Source organism: Lissotriton helveticus, chromosome 9 (genome assembly GCF_964261635.1).
Source record: "Lissotriton helveticus chromosome 9, aLisHel1.1, whole genome shotgun sequence".
Taxonomy (NCBI): domain Eukaryota; kingdom Metazoa; phylum Chordata; class Amphibia; order Caudata; family Salamandridae; genus Lissotriton; species Lissotriton helveticus.
Genome location: NC_136070.1, coordinates 107,047,799 through 107,063,907, shown reverse-complemented (window position 1 = coordinate 107,063,907; position 16,109 = coordinate 107,047,799).

Sequence of the window (16,109 nt, the reverse complement as noted above, 5' to 3'; positions counted from 1 at the left end):
GATTTAGGCAGCACTTTTTAACCCCTTGGGCGCAGCCGTGATTCTGCGCCTGTGCGGCATTTCTAAAGAGTGGGCGGGATCATGACGGCCCCCAGTCGTCATCAGCACACGCCCACCGTGTTGCATGACGGACGGGGGCCGTCATCAGCATGGAAGGGGTTAAAGAAGCAAATGTTTTTCATATAATTTGGCGAGCAAATAAATGAGTTGGAGAAGATATGTCAAGGAATATTGGAAGTCCACGTGCGTCCTCAGACTCTGATCCGATTAGTGGGCGATCAATATAGTACCAGCTATATCTCATGTAATTGATCATAGATTTAGAATAATTTGCTGCTTGAACAAAGTATCTGCAATAGAAAACTGTATGGGAAATTTAGGTCACAGGGGTGGAGGGATCAAAAATACCACAGTCAAATCATCGGGCTGCAACAACATTGCATTAACAGCATCCCCTACCACTTTATAGTCAAGGGACATACATGTGGAGTAAATCTATATTTTCCTATATATACTCGATATTATGGATCAGTACTAACTTCTGTGGATATTTCTATTCTATTCTACTTAAGAGATTTATAGAGCGTATGGCTACCCATAAGGGCCTCCCAGCGCTAGCTAAATACATGGGGGCATATTTACAAGCCCCTTGCGATACTTTTGTGTCACTTTTCGCATGTTAAAAATTATGCAAAAGTGGGCAAGGGGCTTGTAAATAACCCCATGACATGTATCTTGCAGAAGCTATTCAAACAGTCTAGTCTTTAGTAGTTTCCTAAATTTCAGTTCTTATTCAGTTTGTCTTGTGTGCAGCAGAAGAGAGTTGCAAAGCCTTTGGGGCGATTTGAGCAAAAGAGCGATCTTTGGCTCTAGCTCTCATATTTCGACTGGGGGACAGACCAGGCGAGCAGCTCTTTCTCTGTTTGTTGACAATGTGATGTCAGAGCTCGTTCAGGGGACTACACAGCAGCTAGGGCTATTGGTCCCCAACTGTGGTAGTTGTGGCCACTTGACACAGGTGTCCTGGGGTCTCTTCTACTATGGCTCTGCAAAAAGGCCAAAGTACAGCCCTTTTCACACTTGACCCTCACAGTAGTGAGGGTTAACTGTCCAAGGGTTGGTAGGTAGATAGTGTGCGAGACGGTATACATCCTTTACAACGCAACTTTTACCACGCAGTGCCTTTATGACGCAACTTTTACAACGCAAACCATTAAACCGCATTGCGCTGGGGGGGCTCTAGGATAGGGAATAGGTTTAATGTACTATCCAACACCTTCCCTACTATCCACGGGGACTGGAGTTGGAATAGTAAATTAAACTATTCACTATCCTGCGCCTAAAAGCACTATGCGTTGTAAAAGTATGCGTTGTAACGTCATACATCCGTGCGAGACAAGACTGATGTATTGTCAAAGACTAGTGCTTATTCTTAAATAAAAGACAGTGATTTTTTCTTACAACACTAATAATCCTACACAGCTCAACTGCAGGGTTGTTGTTTCAGTTGAGCTCCAGTAAGGCACCATCCCTCTATTCTGGTATTCGCCCTTCCTGCTATAGCCGATAACATGATTGGTTAAGCACAGGTGCAGATTAATTCAAATGCCTCACTGATAAAATGAATAACTCAAGTCGGCGTCTTGTGTTTAATTGGTAAAAGTACTAAATCCATGCTTCAAACTAATCTGTGCATTCTAGTCTCACGTTCCTCTTGCAGGCTAGGCCCTGTTTTTACCTACTGGTTGGCTTCGCAGCTCTAACAGTGTGGCGAGTGTGGTAAAGGTACCCAGTCTCCCAATGACTGCTTCGCTTCAGCTGGGGCCGTGGCAGCAGCCTCAGATTGAAACAGGCCAATCATTATAGATAATGGGGTAACCCAACAAGTCAAAGCGGACCTGGGTACAGTACGGGAATACAAAGAGAGTCAGTGACTAATTTGCCATGAGATTAATTCAATTATAAACAGTCTGCGTTGTGTGAGATACTACAACACTAGTAATCAATAATTTCAGAACTCTTCTCATGTATGCAATCAATATCCGATTTATGAATACATGCACTGAGAAACCACACAGAAAGGAGTGCCCCAAAAACCAATATTATTTGCAAATAAGATTGGTTTTTGGGGCGCTCCTTTCTGTGTGGTTTCTCAGTGCATGTATTCATAAATAGGATATTGATTGCATACATGAGAAGGGTCCTGAAGGTATTGATTACCAGTGTTGTAGTATCTCACACAACACAGACTGTTTATAATTGAATTTATCTCATGGCAAATTAGTCACAGACTATCTTCAGATTGGAACAGGGATCTCTGGATGATGTTGACGTGGCAGGCCTGTTCAGCAGTACTCATCTTCAGCTGGAGCAACTTCTTAGATGACTAGGTGCAGGCAGGTACTGAGGTACAGCAGCGATTCAGTTCCTTTCCCTGATATCAGCAGCTGCAGTACAAGTCTTGAGGTCTCATGGGAGATTGCCCAACAATGTAGCGATGCTTGTTCTTGACAAGGCCTAAGCAAGGTTCAGAAGGGAACTGTTCAGCAAGGCCAGGGAATCCCATCACAGGACAAGTCACTCCTGGCTTCACTTTCTATGGTAGTTAACATTCTCTGGATGCTCCCCGCGACGGGAAAAGATTGGGCTTCTCCTGCAGTGTTAGTAACACTCCTTTATCAGCAGGTAGCCTGGCTTCTAGGCATTAATTTTAGGCAGATCCTCAGCTCCTCTAACAGAAACTGTAGACTTTAGGGGAGATGCCCTCCTTTCTACAAGGCTGGCTGTCAGACAGACACCATCACTGGTCACACAGCAGCTCTTCGAGTATGTTGCACAAAACTCCCTTCCTTGTCCATGAAAAACTTGGAACTGGAACCAAGCGAGGTGGTTTGGATTCCACTTATATACTCATTTTCCAGACCGGGGAAGTGCATCCACTGTCTAAAGCTTTAGAATTGATTTGGAACGGTGCTCTTTCAAATGTCATTTTTTAGTGTGTTCCAGACACAGCCTTTATGCAAAGTGATTGCTTTCACAGAAGTTTGCAGTGAAGCCACCTCTAAGAAGAAGACTCAACAAATTGAGTTAATGGTTGAACGGAATGGAAGCCCCCCTCAGGAAACAGCTACAATCCTTGTCAGAAAGATTCCTAGCTAGCAATGTTTTTTCTTTAATATGTCATTTAAGGGCCAAATGTAGGTAGCCCAATTGCAATCGCAAATGCTGAAATTCGCAGAATTTCAGCGTTTGCGATCGCAATTTGGGCAGTGTGCTATGTAGCACACAAAAAGCCACATGCAAAATAAGGAATTGCAAAATTTACGGTTCCTTATTTTGCAATTGCATTTAAGGAATTGCAAATTGCGATTCCTTAAATGCAATGTAGGATGCACCCAAGTTGTGCGAATTGTGGCTTAAGGAATCGCAAAATACCACCAACTTCAGGTTGGTGGTAAATTGCGATTTCTGTGAAAAATTCTCTTTATGGCATTTTTCAAAGTGCCACGTGGCTCACATACATGCCCTTAGGGTATGTATTTGGGCCACATGTGCACACATGTTAATTTCAGGGGTGCAACAGGGTGTCCTATTGACACCCTTGCAACCCTGAATTGCATACTCAATTTGCGATTCTCTAATTGAGAATCGCAAATTGAGAATGCCTTCCCATTCATTCCTATGGGCCTTCTAGCCCATAGGAATGAATGAGAAGGTATACCTTATTTGCGAATCTCAATTTGCGATTCGCAAATAAGATATAAGTGGGATTCACAAAAAATGTTGCTACTCCTACTTACATTGCATTTTGCGATTCTCTAATTGCGTTTCCCTAAAAATTGCAATTTGAGAATCGCATAACACAAATTACTTACATATGGCCCTAAGTTTTTTAATTTCTTATGAGTAACTTGAATCAACAGCAACAGTAATCAATCAATCATTTGTAAAGCGTACTACATACCTGTGAGGGTCTCAAGGCGCTTGGGGGGGGCGCTACTGATCGAACAGTCGGGTCTTGAGTATCCTCCTGAAGGTCAGCAGGTCTTGGGTCTGTCGTAGGCTCAGTGGGAGGGTGTTCCATGTCTTGGCGGAGAGGTGGGAGAAGGATCTTCCACAGGTGGTTGTTCTTCGGATGAGCGGGACAGTGGCGAGTGAGAGGTCGGCGGAGCGTATGTGGCGGTTGGGGGTGTAGCAGGAGAGCCTGTTGAGGTACGCTGGGCCGGTCTTGTGGAGTGCCTTGTGTGCGTGGGTGAGGAGCTTGAAGTATATCCTCTGGTTGACGGGGAGCCAGTGCAGGTTTCTCAGGTGGGGCGTGAAGTGGGCGTGGCGTGGTATGTCGAGGATCAGTCATGCCGAGGCGTTTTTGATGCATTGTAGTCGTTTGATGAGCTTGGTCGGGGCTCCCACGTAGAGAGCATTTCCGTAGTCTAGTCTGCTGCTGACGAGGGCCTAGGTGACTGTCTTTCTTGTATCTGTCGGGATCCATCTGCAGATCTTGTGGAGCATGCTCAGGGTGTTGAAGCAGGAGGAGGAGACGGCGTTGACTTGCTTGGTCCTTGAGAGCGTTGAGTCGAGGATGATTCCCAGGTTGCATGCATGGTCGGTGGGTGTCGGGGCTGCCCCCAGTGCTGGTGGCCACCAGGAGTCGTCCCAGGCTGAAGGGTTGGAGCCGAGGATGAGGACCTCCATCTTGTCCGAGTTCAGCTTCAGACGGCTGGTCTTCATCCAGTCGGCGGCGGCCTTCATTCCTTTGTGGAGGTTGGCTTTGGCGGTGATGAGGTCCTTGGTGAGGGAGAGGATCAGCTGAGTGTCGTTGGCGTAGGAGATTATGTTGAGGTCGTGCTGTCGGGCTACGTGTGCGAGCGTGGGCCATGTAAATGTTGAACAGCGTTGGGCTGAGGGAGGATCCCTGGGGTATGCCGCAGATGATCTTGGAGGCTTTGGAACGGAATGGGGGAGGAGGATGCTCTGGGTTCTGCCGGAGAGGAAGGAGGTGGTCCAATCCAGAGCCTTGTTTCAGATCTCTGCGGTGTGGAGGCGTGCGTGTAGTGTGCGGTGGCAGACGTTGTCGAAGGCGGCAGAGAGGTCTAGGAGGATGAGTGCTGTGGTCTCGCTGTTGTTCAGCAGGGTCCTGATGTCATCAGTGGCGGCGATGAGGGCAGTCTCGGTGTTGTGGTTGCTGTGGAACCCTGACTGGGAAGGGTGCAGGATTCTGTTTTCTTCGAGGTATCGGGTTAGCTTTCTGTTGACAGTAATGTGGTTTCCACATCCAAGGAGAAGGTGGTGCCTTGTTTTGGAGCAAAATATCTCTGCACAGTTGCGAGGTGGACATACAAAGCTGGAATCAACAGTGAAGCTTACACATAGAAGTACTAAGGTTCGAAGGTAAAAATCTCACTTCATTGATGACTATATTCTCTTACTTGTAAAATGCAATAGGACAAACGGAAGGGATTTCAACATTAAGAGCCAGATGTATGAAGCATTCATCAAAAAATACTGAGCGCAGTTTGAGAAGAGTATTTTTATAACTAATGTGCTAATTTGCAAATAAACCTATATGCTAATAAGTTGTTTTGCAAAATACCGATTCCTAGTGGGTCGAAATTCGACCTACCTCATGAATATTAATGAGATAATCTGCAAATTGCAAACCACTAGAATTGCATCCATCAAAGTGATGAAGACTGGCTGAGGTCAGTGGACCACCCCATTTGTGACTGCATTTAAATAGAGCAAATTGTTTTCTAAATACAACCCCATTTCCTTTTTGAGTAACATTTTTTTAAGAGTAGGCATTCGTCCCTGGGACCAATGCCCTTTCCTAGAAATGTTTTTGTCAGCATTCAGAAAGGCGTTGTGGTCGCAAAACATTAATACATCCTGTTCCGATTCTGTATTTGGAAAGGTTGCCCTAAACATTCCCCCTTCCAAAATACTGAATAGGTATTTGGTTGCAAACCCAAATTATAATTCGGTAACTTATAGAATTGCAATTTCGTTTTTCATACGTGACAAAAAGCTTTTTTGCTGTCGCAAATGGCCAGATTCTGTGAATCAGACCTTTTGTGAGCGCAAAAACTCTTCAAACATCTGGTCCCTAGTTCCTCATTGCACGTTCTACAACCACTCAGCATGGAAAATCGTGTTGAACCCTTTTATCAAATATATTCTTTATCAGCTGATTGAACTTTGTCCCGCAGTGCTCAAAGAAAAGTCTGACCTCCCTCTGAGAAGGTACCAGGGTGTGTCTTTCCTAGATACCATTCCATTGAAGGAAAATGTTCTTCAACCTGGTTCAATGGCTTTAGGAGCTTTAAGGATTTGCAGTGGCCGCTGACCACCTGTCAGAGCTTGGCAATATACTCTGGAGATTACTAAGTACTGCTTTGGACATAGACCTCCATGGGTTCCCTGAAGTTGATGCTTATAGAACACGGAGCTGAGTTTTCTCATAGTTGGAAAGTACTGAGAAGGTCACACATTCTTTAACAAGGATGATCCTCCCTGAGTGAGGAGTCATTCACTCAATGCCTCTACAGTCCTCTGGTTGCAAACTATGTCCATTTCGAGGAGCCAAGAACACTTGACGCTATACAGAGATACAGGCAGTCGCGGTCAGTGCAGGTAAGCGCAGTGGTGTTGTGTGGTAGATCAAGGCGGGGGAGAGTCGACAGATGACGGAATAGGCTGTATTTATTGATTTATTTTTACCTACACCGTCGTCTGTCGACTCCCCCCCCTCACCGCACTTACCTGCGCTGGCCGCCGCCGGAGACAGTATTATCTTCCATCACTATAGCTCACTTTTCTAAAGTTGAGCTGCTGTTGTAATATATTTTAATTGCTGCTTCAACAGTGGCAAAACAGGGGGGGCATTCAGCCCTGGGCGGCATATGTTTTTGGGGCAGGGGGCCTCCCCCAATCCCCCCGCTCGTACCTGTGGCTGTCGTGGACAGCAAAACAAATGCAGAAATCGCCAGCTTGAATCCAATCAACTACTCCATGACTCTCAATCTGGATTCAGAGCCGGATATAGCACTGAGACCACTCTTCTTGAAGTAGCAGAAACGGTCCGGGAGACTATGGATAAGGGGAACTCTGCAATGCAGGCGGCATTCGACACGGTGTCCCACAAGACCCTCCTAGACAGACTTAGACAACTGGGAGTGACTGGGACCACATTAGCTTGGTTCACCTCCTTTATAGAAGGTAGAACACAGAGAACTCAATTACATCCATACACCTCCTCCTCTCGCCCCCTGAAATGTGGAGTGCCTCAGGGTTCGGCTCTCAGCCTGACCCTTTTTAATGTCTACCTTGGCCCCCTCGCCCCTTTAGTAAAGCAACACGGTGTCGAGGTTGTTTCCTACGCTGATGGCACGCAGCTTGTGTTCTCATTCCAAGACTGCTCTGAGACCGCATTCTCTAATTTTAGGCAGTGTCTCATGGACATCTCCACATGGATGACAGCTAATTGCCTAAAGTTGAACACGGATAAAACAGAGGTACTGTTTTTTAATCAGCCCTCCCCCCTTCACCCGACCTCTGGTGGCCCGCAGAGCTCAACCCCCCCCCCCCCAGTCTCGTCTGCAAGGAATCTGGGTTTTAAACTTGACACCAACCTGTCATGCAGGGCCCAGATAAACCATGTCACCTCGTCCTGCTTTTGGAAATCGAAGGCCCTACAGAGATTCCTTCACTTCCTACCCATGGACTGCAGGAAAACAATAGTACATGCATTGATCACGTCACAGCTCAACTACGCAAACAGTCTGTACTTAGGGCTGCCAACCTACCTGTTCAGGAAACTGCAGATTGTGCAGAACTCGGCAGCAAGGCTCATCAGAAACGTCCCGCTGAGGCATCACATCTCCCCTCATCTGCGTAACCTTCATTGGCTGCCTGTCAGGAAGAGAACTGAATTCAAGGCACTGACGTTAGCTTACAGGGCACTTAATGATATCGGCCCTCAATACCTCAGGAAGAGAGTCCGCAAATACCGTCAGTCTAGAATCCTAAGATCTAACCTCCTTGAACGCCTTGTCACCCCAAGTTTCTCAAAATCCAGAACAGTTGGATGATCCTTCTCCGGCAAAACCGCAACCTTGTGGAACTCCATGCCAGAACACATCAGAAAGGCCAAATCAGAAGTCACCTTCCGAAGGCTCTGAAGACCTGGCTCTTCAGCCACCCCTAACACCCTGTGGCTCGTTTACTCCAACTCACCCTCGTCCGCACCCGACTCCGCTAGCGCCGGGACACCCCGGTTGGGGGTTGCTGCGTACTTTAGAAGACTGATTACATACATACATACAGCATCCCCTCACCCCTACATTCAGATGCCCCGGGCGGCAAATGAAGGGACCACCATGGGCGACAAAAGGGCTAGTTACGCCACTGTGCTGTGCAAAGGTGTGTGAACCTGATAAAAAGTGACTTGTTTAGGAAGAAGGATTGTGATTCCCCATTTTACAGTATGGTGATGTCAGTGGACAGAGACAAGTAACAGTACACTTTTAAGAATATTGTCTGAACCATTCCAAACGCACAGTAACCATTTTGAAACAGTGTTGTGTTTTCCTATTTTCAAGAATGCCAGGAGTTCACAATCATTTAATGACTGTGAAAACATCTGGGTGAAATGTTATTTCTGCTGAAAAAATGTGCAATATTCTCAAATGTCATGTTTTTCAACATTTATGAAATATCCCAAAATGTAGCATTAACTAATTTCGTGTAACTTATTTTTTAACAAGCATTCACCGCGTATGAAAAGTTTCGTGAGCTTCCAGTGAAAGACTGGGCTGTGACGTTTTGGAAGAAATATGTTCTGCCCCTGATCAATCCCTTGGCCCATGATGGCTGCAATTTTGGAGTAGATGTTACAAATTTCGGCAGGAAAGAAATGGAATTCCAAGTATGTCTTTCTGTTTAGTGAAGGGGAAGTTTGCTTGGCAGTGTGTGAAATTTATAGGTTTTATATTACAAACAGTGTCATTGGAAAGGCTTTAGGGGCCCTTAAAGTTGACTATGATGACATATGTCATTTTCTGATATTTTTCTATTGAGTTTTGAGGTTGTCTTCATTATTGTATTTAACTGAATTATTCTGTATGAAACGTTTAGTTTAAAAGTTCAATGCAGCAGCTTTCTGAACATTAAAGTTGGGCAAGTTAGTGGAGCAAAAGTGTCACTTGCATTTGACTGTTGTTCTAGCAGGTTTTCACGAATGTGTTAAGCTTTGTTAAGATGTCATTTTATTTATTTTATTTAATTTATTTAAAATATTTATAAAGCGCGACTGTCACCTGGCAGGTATCCTGGCGCTGATAGCTACTTCTGTGGTTTATTGACGGGGGGGGGAGCTGGAGAAGGCCAGTTATTTTATTTTATAGGGACAGGGGAAAGAGCCAAGTTTTGATACGTTTCCTGAATGGGAGGAGATGAGGGATATGGCGAATTTCGGCAGGTAGACTGTTCCATAGCTTGGCTGCAGCTACTCTGAACGATCTTCCTCCCATCCTGGCCGTCTTACATCTGGGCACTCTCGCGAGGCAAGCAGTAGTGGACCTAAGTGTTCTGGTGGGGGTATACCAGGAGAATAGACGTTGGAGGGGTCTGGGTCCTGTTCCGTGCAGTGCCTTGAAGACCAAACAAAGGGCCTTGAAGGCAATGCGTTGCCTCAAAGGCAGCCAATGTAACTCGGCCAGTGCGGCAGTGGCCGATGATCTCCTGGTCCATCCTAGAGCCAGTTTGGCTGCTGCTGACTGGACTCGTTGGAGTCTGTCCAGTAGTGTCGCCGGAGATTCAAGCAGCAGGGCGTTGCAGTAGTCAAGGCGACTAAGAATAGTACACCTGACTACTAGTGCTCTGGCCGAGGATGGGAGCAGAGGCAAGACTTTGCGCAGTGAGCGCATAAGGCCGGTGCAGGTTGCGACTGTTCTTGAGACCTGAGTCTCCATGCTCAATTGATGGTTGAGCATGACGCCCAGGTTACGGACGGTGGTAACTGGTGGGGGGTTGTTGGAGTTCTCCGGGGGCCAGAACTCAGCGGGCAAAGGGCGGGGTATGCGACTCGCAGGACAGTACATCACCTCAGTCTTTGCGGAGTTGAACTGAAGAGAGTTCTGGTGCAGCCAGCGTGCTGTGTCTCGTAGGCAGTCATGGAAGGCTTGTAGGGAGATGGAGTCTTCGCCTTCCCACGAGAGAAGGAGCTGTGTATCGTCCGCATAGTTTACTGTGGTCATGTTGTGTGACTTGATTAACGTGACCAGAGGTTTTAAGTAAACGTTAAAAAGAATCGGACTGATAGAGGAACCCTGGGGGACACCGTGAGGGACCGGGGAAAAAACCGATTGAAAAGGGGGAAGGGAGATAGCTTGTTTTCTGTCGCTGAGGTAGGAGTGAAACCAAATAAGGGCCGTGCCGTCAATCCCTGCCGCTCTCAACCGCTGGAGCAGGATTCTGTGATTGACAGTATCGAATGCGGCAGACAAGTCAAGTAAAATGAGGGCCACAGCTTGGCCCCTGTCTGCGCGCATTCGAAGCTCCTCCATGGACGTGAGCACCGCGGTTTCAGTGCCATGGGCTGGGCGAAACCCAAATTGGAATTCGTCCAAAAAATGGTGCTGCTCAAGGTAGGTTGAGAGGCATTTACTGACCCAGCGTTCGAGCACCTTCACTGGGAAGGGCAAGAGTGATATGGGACGGAAGTTGGACAGACAGTCTGGATTGAGCGTGGGTTTCTTTAGCAGCGGGGTAATAAGTGCTTGCTTCCAAGAGCGGGGAACGACGCCACAGCTCAGGGATTGGTTGCATATCAACCGAAGGGTGTGAAATAGTTGGGGGCCACAGGCTTTCCATATTTTCGGTGGCAGAGGGTCAAGGGGGGATCCGGAAGTAATGCCCTGTGCAACTGTTTCAAATTCTATTTGAGAAATAAGAGGGAAGGCCAGCAATTTGTTCGTGGGAGGACAGGATGGCCTCAGGGAATCAGGGTTAGTGGAAATGATTTCGGGAAGGGTGGAGAGAGTGGTAGGCGGGGGTGTTGCCAGGTTATTAATAATGGTCTCAATTTTATCAGTGAAAAACTGAGCAAGATTGTCACAGAGGGACTGAGGGGGGGGGATGGAGTTTTTGACGCAGTCGGGGTGTAAGATATTGTCCAAAATCTGGAATATGCTTTTTGGACTGTTGGCTGCATTAGTAATGGTGGAGCAATAGTAGTTCGCTTTACTTTCTGCAATAGCGGACTTGTAGTCACGGAGTGACTTCTTCCAAAGGATTTTATTGTTGTTACAGTATCCGTGTCTCCACTTTCTCTCAGCTTGTTTGCAGGCTGATTTAAGGGGTTTCAAAGAGTCGTTGTACCAGGGAGCCGGGGCTCTTCCTTTCGGTTTACAGAGCTTAAGAGGAGCAACAGCGTCCGTAAGAGAAGTGATTCTTGAGCTAAAGGACCTGTAGTTGTCTTCCACTGAGCTGGTAATAGCGAAACTGTCTTCCACCTCAAAGGTTCCGGTGGAGGTACTGAGTTTTTCAAGCGCTTTCCAGTTTCGGTACGAGAATTGTGGGGGTGGGTGGGATTTGATTTTGCTTGTTGTGGTATTCTTAATGTAGAATTTGATGAGCGAGTGGTCTGTCCAACTCATGGGCAGAATGTCGCCTACTTGGGTTAGACCTGGGCTCGAGAAGATAAGATCGAGTCGGTTGCCTGCGGAGTGAGTGGGGCCCTTTATCAGTTGTTGGAGGCCTACATTATCACAGGACAGCCGAAGGTTGTCTAGTCCTGCATCAAGACTGCCATTTGGCCAAAGGTTAAAGTCTCCTAGAAGTATAAGATTACTGTGAGAAGTTGCCATGTTGGTAATAGTCGTGAGGAGGGCTTGCTGTTGCGGGATAGAAAAGGCCCCAGGCGGGCGGTAGCAGACGATTACCGTGAAGGTTTCGCCTTGATGGCAGTTTATAGACAGCCCAAAAAGCTCGGTTCCAGGGGTCGGGTCTATGTCTAGGATGTTCGTTTGCCACGAGGCTTTAAAGATGACACCAACTCCGCCACCGCGGCCTTTAGGTCTGGGGAGGTGGAGGATGTTAAAGTTTAGCGGACAAGCAGCTGCTAGGTCTGTCTCACAGTTTGCATGTGTCCATGTCTCAGTTAAAAAGAGTACATCTAGATGGTGCGACTCGATAAGAAGATTAATTTCAGTGGCATGTTTAGGTAAGGATCTTACGTTCAAAAGGCCTCCTACAATTAAGTTCCGTTGTAGGAAGTCAGTTAGTGGGAAGGCCGATTCTTCAAAGGAGAGCTTACCTTCCTGCGCACACCCCCGAAGGTCGAGTAAAGCATCCCGAGTGGAGCCAGGGGATGAAGGGCTGTGCCGGGCAGGGTTTGTGGCGCTAGGCGCGTCCTCGTCGCGGACGAGCGCAGACGAGCTTGCCTTAAGCGCGCCTTCGGCGCGCAATCGGCGTGCCCGCTGCGCTCGTCCGCTGCGCTTCCGACAGTGACACATAGTAGTAGTGGTGACGGGTAGCGTAGGAGGGGGTGTGGCCAACAAGAAGTGGGCGTGGCTGTCGTCTCCCTTCGGCGTTCTATGGCGCCAAGAAACGAGTGGTTTCCGTGTCCCAGCAGCTAGTGATCAGCTGTTATGGGATCAGGTGTATTTCAGGTAGGCAAGTATTTTAAAAGCAAAACAATTCACAATCTTTAAAAAAACGAGTGAGTTACACCTCCCGGCTTTTCGCCTCAGGAGTAGCAGCAATGGAGCAGCGTTCAGCGGCAGCGCGCTCTATTTATATCTGCGGAGGGGGCGTGGCCAACAAGAAGTGGGCGTGGCTGTCGTCTCCCTTCGGCGTTCTATGGCGCCAAGAAACGAGTGGTTTCCGTGTCCCAGCAGCTAGTGATCAGCTGTTATGGGATCAGGTGTATTTCAGGTAGGCAAGTATTTTAAAAGCAAAACAATTCACAATCTTTAAAAAAACGAGTGAGTTACACCTCCCGGCTTTTCGCCTCAGGAGTAGCAGCAATGGAGCAGCGTTCAGCGGCAGCGCGCTCTATTTATATCTGCGGAGGGGGCGTGGCCAACAAGAAGTGGGCGTGGCTGTCGTCTCCCTTCGGCGTTCTATGGCGCCAAGAAACGAGTGGTTTCCGTGTCCCAGCAGCTAGTGATCAGCTGTTATGGGATCAGGTGTATTTCAGGTAGGCAAGTATTTTAAAAGCAAAACAATTCACAATCTTTAAAAAAAACGAGTGAGTTACACCTCCCGGCTTTTCGCCTCAGGAGTAGCAGCAATGGAGCAGAGTTCAGCGGCAGCGCGCTCTATTTATATCTGCGGAGGGGGCGTGGCCAACAAGAAGTGGGCGTGGCTGTCGTCTCCCTTCGGCGTTCTATGGCGCCAAGAAACGAGTGGTTTCCGTGTCCCAGCAGCTAGTGATCAGCTGTTATGGGATCAGGTGTATTTCAGGTAGGCAAGTATTTTAAAAGCAAAACAATTCACAATCTTTAAAAAAACGAGTGAGTTACACCTCCCGGCTTTTCGCCTCAGGAGTAGCAGCAATGGAGCAGCGTTCAGCGGCAGCGCGCTCTATTTATATCTGCGGAGGGGGCGTGGCCAACAAGAAGTGGGCGTGGCTGTCGTCTCCCTTCGGCGTTCTATGGCGCCAAGAAACGAGTGGTTTCCGTGTCCCAGCAGCTAGTGATCAGCTGTTATGGGATCAGGTGTATTTCAGGTAGGCAAGTATTTTAAAAGCAAAACAATTCACAATCTTTAAAAAAACGAGTGAGTTACACCTCCCGGCTTTTCGCCTCAGGAGTAGCAGCAATGGAGCAGCGTTCAGCGGCAGCGCGCTCTATTTATATCTGCGGAGGGGGCGTGGCCAACAAGAAGTGGGCGTGGCTGTCGTCTCCCTTCGGCGTTCTATGGCGCCAAGAAACGAGTGGTTTCCGTGTCCCAGCAGCTAGTGATCAGCTGTTATGGGATCAGGTGTATTTCAGGTAGGCAAGTATTTTAAAAGCAAAACAATTCACAATCTTTAAAAAAACGAGTGAGTTACACCTCCCGGCTTTTCGCCTCAGGAGTAGCAGCAATGGAGCAGCGTTCAGCGGCAGCGCGCTCTATTTATATCTGCGGAGGGGGCGTGGCCAACAAGAAGTGGGCGTGGCTGTCGTCTCCCTTCGGCGTTCTATGGCGCCAAGAAACGAGTGGTTTCCGTGTCCCAGCAGCTAGTGATCAGCTGTTATGGGATCAGGTGTATTTCAGGTAGGCAAGTATTTTAAAAGCAAAACAATTCACAATCTTTAAAAAAACGAGTGAGTTACACCTCCCGGCTTTTCGCCTCAGGAGTAGCAGCAATGGAGCAGCGTTCAGCGGCAGCGCGCTCTATTTATATCTGCGGAGGGGGCGTGGCCAACAAGAAGTGGGCGTGGCTGTTGTCTCCCTTCGGCGTTCTATGGCGCCAAGAAACGAGTGGTTTCCGTGTCCCAGCAGCTAGTGATCAGCTGTTATGGGATCAGGTGTATTTCAGGTAGGCAAGTATTTTAAAAGCAAAACAATTCACAATCTTTAAAAAACGAGTGAGTTACACCTCCCGGCTTTTCGCCTCAGGAGTAGCAGCAATGGAGCAGCGTTCAGCGGCAGCGCGCTCTATTTATATCTGCGGAGGGGGCGTGGCCAACAAGAAGTGGGCGTGGCTGTCGTCTCCCTTCGGCGTTCTATGGCGCCAAGAAACGAGTGGTTTCCGTGTCCCAGCAGCTAGTGATCAGCTGTTATGGGATCAGGTGTATTTCAGGTAGGCAAGTATTTTAAAAGCAAAACAATTCACAATCTTTAAAAAAACGAGTGAGTTACACCTCCCGGCTTTTCGCCTCAGGAGTAGCAGCAATGGAGCAGCAATGTCAGTAGTGTGTTTGGCACAGTGAGAGAGTAAAGGCATTGAAATTGCAGGTTACATTGTTTTGTCAGGGACTTTGGCTTTGCATCACCTTTGATTAGCATTTTGCACAAGAACAGATGAGGTGGTGGCTGAAGATGTTATGCTTGAGGGAGGGTGTTGTCGTTAGTTTAATGCGTAGATCTCTTTTATATGGTCAGAGAGGGATGAGGACTAACAATTACAGTGAAGGTAGTGAAGGTGGCTGCAGCGTCATTGTCCATCCATATTACCCATCTTTGTATTTGCTCTTTTGAAACTAGTCGGAAACAGACAGGACCTAAACCTAGAAACTGTCCTCATTTTAAAGAAATGACCAAAGCACAAGTCAATTTATGTCACAAAGATATGGTCATGTTGTCATATACTGGCATAGTCATCGTTGGGCCCTCATTTATAACTCGATGTTTTTATTAGTAATGTTATTAGTAATTGACCAAACATTCGTCCTCAGAACAATTTTGAAAACAAATTTAAAAAAATTAAAAAATCCTAATATGAGAATATCTAACAAAATCTTGTTTTTGGATAACCCGATGACTGATACCTTAGAAGACCCATCTGCAAGCTTGAATTATTTAGAGCCAGGATTAATCTTGGGTTCTCAACCCCAGTTTTAGGAAAGACCTTATTCGACTGATATGTTGTAAACACAGAACAGATTCACTCCCTCACGGGAATGTTGTGTTAAGTCCCAGCAGAATTCAGGTGCGGAGTACCTCGCTAATCCGTGTTTTCATTGTGTCTGTTTTTTTTTTTAGAAGTCGTCCTTGGTTTAGAACGGCCCTTATAGAAAACCATATACACGTGTTGTTCGCATTTTTAATGTGCTGGATTGTGACGTGAACAGAAGTCCATCAATGTCTTCTGTAACATAGTCTCCCAATTTTGTTAGGGTGAGCTGTGAGCACTGGCATTGCTTGAGGAACTCTGTTGTGTAGGAGACTTACCTGAATCTGTCCTCACATGCACCCGTTCCCTTAGCCTTAATGAGCATCCTACAGTGAAAGGAAAGTGTCAGAAATGTCTGAATAATGGTTCGTTTTTGGACTTGAGAACTTTGTAATTCCTTAACGCAAGCACAGTTTTTTTTATTTTTTGATTAAATGCTTTCGTTTGCCATTCGCTTTCCTGTTCTCATGGCATCATTTTTATGAGACAGTCTGCAATACGTTATTAC